The sequence below is a fragment of the Physeter macrocephalus genome, chromosome 3 (genome assembly GCF_002837175.3).
Source record: "Physeter macrocephalus isolate SW-GA chromosome 3, ASM283717v5, whole genome shotgun sequence".
In the NCBI taxonomy this organism is placed as follows: domain Eukaryota; kingdom Metazoa; phylum Chordata; class Mammalia; order Artiodactyla; family Physeteridae; genus Physeter; species Physeter macrocephalus.
In genome coordinates this window covers 349,486-357,941 of record NC_041216.1, presented here as the reverse complement: position 1 = coordinate 357,941, position 8,456 = coordinate 349,486, and positions in this window count along the sequence as shown.

Genomic DNA, 8,456 nt, shown 5'->3' with positions numbered 1-8,456 from the left:
GGTTCCTAACCACTGTAACCGCTGGTACCACCAGGGAAGTCCAGCACTTATTCTTAAATTTGCCTTTTCTCACTGGACCTTATGTCTTCATATCTATTCCTGTGGATAGACAGTGTAGTCTTCTTAGAGCGGTGTTTTTTCCTTTGTGTGAGTAGAGGAAAGAGATGCCATCCCAGAAAATTCGGGGTCCTCAGGAGGGACTGGCTTTTCTGATTCTGAAGCAAGGAATGTGCAGGAAGCGCCTGGTGTGAGCACACCCCCAGGGCAAAGGAAAGCTGTTTCCTTTCCTGGTTACCTTTGGATAAGTTGGGAAATTCCCTTTGATTAAGGACTGAAGGCCCATCCACTTTCACAGATAAAGCAAAGGGCGCAAGCCTCTCAAATCCAGTGTCACTGACGGAATTTGCATTGATTGGTAAAAGAAATACAGTAAATCGTTTGAAGAAATGAGTAGTTTCAACCTTAAGGTGGTTATGTATTTGAAAAAATAGACCTGCCAAGTGGAAAAAGTAAAACTTTGGTTAAATGGTAAAGGTTACACTCTAATAAAAATTTAGAATGTCATGTGAATAACCAGGTAAGCTACTAAGTTTTTGGCCAAAGTTTAAACAGTATCCTTCTAATGTAATTCCTTTTCCTAAACAGTTTGTTTGATGAGAAAGAGAAAAGCTATCTGTGGCTGTTGACTCGAGTGTCCCTGTTGAATTGAAGATAATGAACACATGCAAGGTGACATCAGGTCAACAATTCATAGTCATAAAAGGAGTTTTAAGAAACACTTTTGCATTAAGACTTTTCACTGAGATTTAGAAGGTAAACTAAATCCAGGAAATTATAATTTCACCAAAATAATTTTATATACCTAATCATGGCATAGTCTTTGATGAATTAAATTTTGGGAGGAGTCTGGGACTTCAAAGATGGCTATATGCAAGAGGGAAGAGATATGGGAACATATGTATATGTATAACTGATTCACTTTGTTATAAAGTAGAAACTAATACACCATTGTAAAGCAATTATACTCCAATAAAGATGTTAAAATAAAAATTATGAGGATTTTTCCAACTTATTAAAATGTGTACAAAGCAAAAAAAAAAAGATGGCTATATGACTTCTTGATTTTACCACTGTGAGAAATAAACATGCAAATAGGTCATTTTAATTTATGTAGGATTTGGATTTGGTTTAAATAAATAAGCTAAATTAAAAGAATCACCTAAATTCTTAAATTGCCTATAAGCTGTATAGTTTATTATTATTTACACTAATATTTAAGGATTCTAAGTGTAAACATGGTTGTCCAATTAAATTGAATCATAATTTAAATAACTAACATCTTTATAAATTTTGTCCTTATAAATCTCAGGCAAAAATGAAAATTATGTGAGCCTATGGAATTAGGCTAACTAAACTAACTGGGAAATGTTTTCAGGGGTCTTGTTTCTCTGTCAGATTCTTATTATTAACAGTGATGGTATTATTCTTCAATGATAATTTAATTATTTCATGAGAAATTGCTAACTGACTTTAGGATCTTGGACTAATCCAATATTAAGATAATAGTAGTCATTGTTTACCTGGAAGCCTCCAAAGGAGTTAAAATTCAGAGAGGGAGAGAAAATAAAATTCTTAATTGCCATACGATCTTCAAATGAATTTTTTTTTTTTTTTTTTTTTTTTTGCGGTACGCGGGCCTCTCACTGCTGTGGCCTCTCCCATTTCGGGGCACAGGCTCCGGACGCGCAGGCTCAGCGGCCATGGCTCACGGGCCCAGCCGCTCTGCGGCATGTGGGATCTTCCCGGACCGGGGAACGAACCCGTGTCCCCTGAGTCGGCAGGCGGACTCTCAACCACTGCGCCACCAGGGAAGCCCCATTCAAATGAATTTTTAGCCTATGTATTCTTGACCATATATGTCTTCTTCATAATGCTCAAACTAAGATGGAAAGTCATTCCACGTCTTTTAATCCTTCTTCCAAAATAGTGCGTCTTTTCATTAGATATAGGGTTTATAAGAATCATCTGGGAAAGACCACAAATTACAAATGCTGGTGAGGATGTGGAGAAAAGGGAAACCTTGTACATTTTTTGTGGGGATGTAAATTGGTATAGCCACTGTGGAAAACAGTATGGAGGTTCCTCAAAAACTAAAAATAGAACCACCATATGACCCAGCAATTCCACTTCTGGGTATGTATCTGAAGAAAACGAAAACTATAGTTTGAAAAGATACAGGCACCCCAATGTTCATAGCAGTATTATTTACAATAGCCTTGACTGTCTTGATATGGAAGGAACCCAAGTGTCCATCAACAGATGAAGAGGTAGAAGATGTGGTATATAAATGTCTATATATCTATCTATATCTATATCTATCTCTCTCTCTCTATATATATATATATACACAATGGAACACTACTCAACAATTAAAAAATGAAATTTTGCCTTTTGCAACAACATGATGGACTTAGAGGGTATTATGTTTAGTGAAAGAAGTCAGACAGAAAAAGTGAAATATTGTATGATATCACTTACGTGTGGAATATAAAAATTAAAACAAACTAGTGAGTATAACAAAAAAGAAGCAGACTCACAGATATAGAGAACAAACTAGTGGTTACCAGTGGAGAGAGGGAAGGGGAAAGGGGCAAGAGAGGGATAGGGGTTAAGAGGTGCAAACTACTATGTGTAAAATAGCTACAAGGATATATACACAGAATAGAGCCAGTATCTTATAATAACTATAAATGGATATAACTTTTAAAAATTGTGAATCACTACATTGTACATCTGAACTTACATAGTATTGTAAATCAACTATACCTCAATAAAAACAAAAACAACAAAGAAGAGTCACTTGCCAAGCTTGTTAAAATACAGATTTCTGGGCCCCACCTCTGGAGGTTCTGATTCATTCGGTCTGGAATAGGAATGGAGAATTGGAACTTAACAATCTCTGAGGTGATGCTGCTTCTGCAGATCAATGGACTATTTCATGGGACTCTGCCCCAGAACTAGAGTGATTAGATTAATTTTTTAAAAAGTAGAGTTTAAAGCTTTGAATAACACCATCAATTAAACATATTATATTGTTGGATGTAACTATATAAACACATGTAGATGTACATACTGAACTATCAATGTATATATAATAAAGTTAGCAAAATGAGAAGTGTATAAAAGAGAGACACTGGTAGCTCAGAGAAAATGGAATTGGGCTCTCGGTACATGATCTGTGCTTAAAACTACGTAGTTTTCTCTTATCTCTTCTGCCAAGATGGTCCTACTCAAGCATGCATCTATCCTCCAGAGTCTGTTAGCCTTTGGACTGACTTGCATTGCATTTTTAGATAGTTCAGCTGGAGACATTTGTGAAACAATATGGCTTCTCACACTTGAAGGAGTAGAAATTTCCAGTGATCCTTATGTTACTTTCTGTCGGGATGTAATAAAAAATTGTCACTGATTAGTGATATAGGCAAGGATATAGCCATTTCTCGTTCTCAGTCACCTTTGCTCTTATCATTGTGAACTGACCTGTTTTATTTCTGGCACCTTTTTCTTATCTTGCATTTCTGTAGGATCCAGTTCTCTTTTGCACCTGGATTATTTTTGCCTGTGCACCTGCCCAGAGAGACACTGAATATCACCAAAGGTTTGCTCCTCATCTGCTTGGGCATCCTAAGGCAATGCAGCCTCCTCAGGGTTTTAGAAAAGAATTACTAGGCTCCTAATTCTTCCAGAGTGGTTCAACAGTGCAGTAAAAACTGCTTTTGTTTGTCATCCCCACAATGTGAAAAAAACTGTCAAGACAAAGAGAAAAACTTCAGGGCTGCCATTAGATTGTTTCTATACAGAAGTAGTAAGTCATGTTCATGTCATGTACCCTAATGGGACCCTTCACTTCTGTGGTATTCTTCCCCAAAGTGCATAACTCCAATCTAATCATGAGAAAACTTCGGAAGAACCTTAAAACTTCAGAAGTTCCTTAATTGAGGAACATTCTATAAAATACCTGACAAGTACTCTTCAAAAATGTCCAGATGGGGAAACACAAGGAAATAGAGAAACTACGAGAGATTGGAGGAGATCAAAGAAGCATGTGAATTAATGCAATGTGGGATCCTGGACTGGATTCTAAACAGACAAACAAACAAAACAGGACAGTAGTGGAAAAACTGTCAAAATTCAAATATAGTTTTCTTAGTATTGCTAAAAGTTTGTCCATTTTGTTAAACTTTTAGAAGAACCAACTTTTGGTTTCATTGCTTTCCTGTATTCTTTTCCTATTTTCTATTTCATTTATCTCTGCTCTAATCTTTATTATTTCTTCCTTCTGCCAGCTTTGGGTTTAGTTTGCTCTTCTTTTCTAATTTCTTTAGGTGTAAATTTAGGTTGTTGATATGAGATTTTTCTTCTTTTTTTAGGTGAGTGTTTAAATTTCCCCCTTAGCATTGTTTTCACTGCATCCCTCAAGTTTCCTATTTTCATTATTATGCAAATGAAAGCAGTGTTTTTTCATTCCCATTTATTTCTAAATATTTTCTTATTTCTATTATGATTTCTTACTTGACCCATTGGTTGGTTAAAAGTGTATTGTTTAATTCACACAATTTTGTGAATTTTCCAGTTTTCCTTTTGTTATTGATGTTAGCTTCATTTTATTGTAATCAGAGAAAATACTTGTTATCCTTATATATCTTTTAAAAAATATATTAAGAATTGAATTGTGGTATAATATATCATTTGTATTAGAGAATGTCTCATATGCAGGTGAGAAGAATGTGTATTCTGTTGTTGGGTAGAACGTTCTCTTGTTAAAACCAGTTGGTTTTTTGGTTGTTCAAGTTCTCTTACTTATCTTCTATCTGGTTCTAGCCATTATGGAGAGTGAGGTGTTGACATCTCCAAGTATTATTGTAGGACTGTTTCTTCCTTCACTTTCTTCAGTTTTTGCTTTATATACTTTGGTGGCTTGTTATTATGTCTGTAAACGTTTGTAATTGTATTATCTTCTTGCTGTATTGAACCTTTTATTAATATATAATATCGTTCTTTGTCTCTTGTAAACTGTTTTGATTTAAAGTCTGTTTTATCTGTTACAGCTTAGCAACTCCTACTCTCTTTTGGCTACTATTTGCATGGACTACCTTTTCCATTTTTTCACTTTCAACCTATTTGTGTCCTTAGATCTAAACTGAGTCTCTTATAGACAGCATCTAGTTAGATCATGTTTTTTACTTCACTGTACTAACCTCTGTCTTTGGAGAGTTTAATCCCTGGTAAGGAGGGATTCACTTCTACTGTTTTGCTATCTGTTTTCTTCTATATGCCTCATAGCTTTATTTGTCCCTCACTTCCTATCTTCTTTTGCATTTAGTTGCTTTTTGCATGTTTTAATTTCTTTTTTGTTTCCTTTTGCATATATTGTATAGCCATTCACTTGTGCCTACCGTGGGGACTATGTCTAACATCTTAAAGTTTTAACACCCTAATTTGAAATTATACCAGCTTAACTTCAAAAACATACAAAAACTTTGCTCCTCTGAATCTCCATCCCCACCCCCTTTCAGGAAGGGATAATGGGAACAATATTCCCTGCATTCTGGCATGTTTAAAATTGCTTTCCTGCTGCCTCGATATTACAGGTAAACTGTTCCACAATTTCTTTCCCTGCGTAGTTGCTATATTACTGTTTTCTTGTATTGAATATTTATGTCACGAACATAATGCCAAACTGATTTTTTCCTTTGTGAAATAACTTGGTCTTTCTGCTTGCAGTCCCTAAGAATTTTTTATTTTTAAAGTCTAATAATTCTATGAGGATATGTCTCAGAGTTGATTGTACTGAGTCAATTTCTCTAGGTAAATGTGGTCCCTTTTAAATATATACAGATGGATCCTATTTAACTTCAAAATATTTTCTTGAATTAGAATTTAAAAAATTAGTTGCTTTCCCCTGTTCGGATTTTCTTTCTCAGAGACTCCAATTATACATTGGTTGACTCTTCCTTGTCTGTTTTCTGTATCTATCACTTTCTTCCTGATTTTAAAAAAATCTCTTTCTTTATTTTTGAAACACTTTCTTGGTTCTTTTCATTTCTTTTCTCTATACCTTTTATTGTCTTTTCAGTTTATTTATTTTCTCTTGGACACCCTGTAATTTAGTCTTCCTTTCTGAGATAATTTTGTCTTTTTCAATCTCTTTCCTGAGTTAATAAGTAAGCTACAGTTTACATGATCCTCTGGTTTGGTCCATTTCTGTATTTTTGCATCTTTGTTTCTTGCGATCCCCTCCTTCCCATATTTACAATTGTTTAAGTATTTGAAATTCTGGTTGGATTTTTGTTTTGTAATTTTCCTCTGCTAAATGGCAGGAAGTTTTCAGTGTGTTTTCATGTGATAAAAATAGTTGATTCTCATTCATTTTTTTTTTTTTTGAGGTGCCTGTTTATTTATTTATTTTTTAAATTTTTATTTATTTATTTATTTGGCTGCATTGGGTCTTCGTTGCTGTGCACGGACTTTCTCTAGTTGCGACGAGTGGGGGCTACTCTTTGTTGCGGTGCGCAGCCTTTTCATTGTGGTGGCTTCTCTTGTTGCAGAGCACGGGCTCTAGGCACACAGGCTTCGGTAGCTGTGGCACATGAGCCCAGTAGTTGTGGTTCGTGGGCTCTAGAGAGTAGGCTCGGTAGTTGTGGCACACAGGCTTAGTTGCTCTGCAGCATGTGGGATCTTCCCAGACCAGGGCTCGAACCCATGTCCCCTGCATTGGCAGGCGGATTCTTAACCACTGTGCCACCAGGGAAGTCCCTGATTCTTATTCTTAACAATCATTTTATCTTTGCATGTATGCTTTATTTTAATTTTTCTTGTTCATGTTTAGAATGTATTGGGTTTTTCTGGACCATATATTTGAAGAAGGAATTTCTGGAGGGCAAGGAGTGAAGGTGTAGGCATTTTTACCAATTTTCGGTTCAAGGGCTCCCTTTCTGTTGCCAAAATTTAGAGCTGTTTCTTTAATACATGGTACCTTTATTTCTGGTGACGTTTTCTCTGATCCTTAGATCTTATCTATTTAAGTAGAATCTTTATTATAAGCTACTTCTTTCCTTCTCTTCACATCTACTGAGGCCTCTTCTAGACACTGCTGTCTTCTAGGGTGACTCTCTTTTTCTCCCTTAGAATTGGTACCTTTCAAACACTTTACAGTTTTGGTCACAGGCACTTTTGAGCCACTTCCTTTTGAATCTTCTATTGTTAGTGCTCTGACACATCAGACTCTGACCTGCTGTCAGTAGTTCCCTTCAGGACGGGTTCCTCTCTGTCTGAGGATGAACCCTTGTTCTGCCACTGCTAGGACCCATCCACAGTCTCACTCTTGCATGCAACTCCTTCTGCCCTCCCACACCTATGTGGGCTCAAGCACAAATTCTGCTAGTGTTTCTCTCCCTCACTTTCTATTAAATTGGAATGTGTAGTCTCTTCTGTCTCAGAGTTACACTATGAGGATAAGTTCTGGGTGTTTTTATTTATTCTCAATTCTCTGCTTGATTTTTAGGAGGAGGTGTGGGAGGTATCAGATCTAGGCAACATCCACTATCATACTATAAGATTCTACAGGTTATGGGTTTCAGAGTTTTCTTCCCTTGTGAGAACTGAAATTAAGCTGCCATGTCAGAGGGCTTTTCCAGAGTTCAGACAAACCACCATGGACCTTTGATCTATGTTAGAGGGAAAACTGTTGGCAAGAAATACATTGCTTTTCCTCATCAATAGGGAGCTACCTATTCTGGAGGAGAATCACATGTACAATATATCAGTTTTTTAAAAGTTCAGGATGGGGTATATGATTATATTTCTATTCTGAGTGTATCTTTTAAAATTGTGGGTGAATTGAGTCTGATTATTTGAAGCTTGTTCCAAATGTTTGAATCTCTCTTTTTTTCATTTTCTTTAGAAGAAATGTGGAAATCTATAGATATATCAAATGATTTATATTGGTCAGCTATTATTTTAATAATAGCTCATTATAAACAACCCCCAAAATCTCAGTGGCTCACAACAACATACAGGCTTACCTTTGTTTCATTATGCTTCATTTTATTGTACTTCACAGATATTGTACTTTTTACAAATTGAAGGTTTGTGGCAACCCTGTGTTGAGCAAACCTATCAGTGCCATTTTCCCAGCAGTATTTGCTCACTTTGTGTCTCTGTGTCACATTTTGGTAATCCCTGCAATATTTCAAACATTTTCATTATTATTATATTAGTTATCATGATCTGTGATCATTGACTTTTGATGTTACTGTTACGAAAAGATTACTTCTCATGGATGGCTCAGATGATGGTTAGCATTTTTTAGCCATAAAAAATATATATATATATATATATATATTTTTTGCGGTACGCGGGCCTCTCACTGTTGTGGCCTCTCCCGTTGCAGAGCA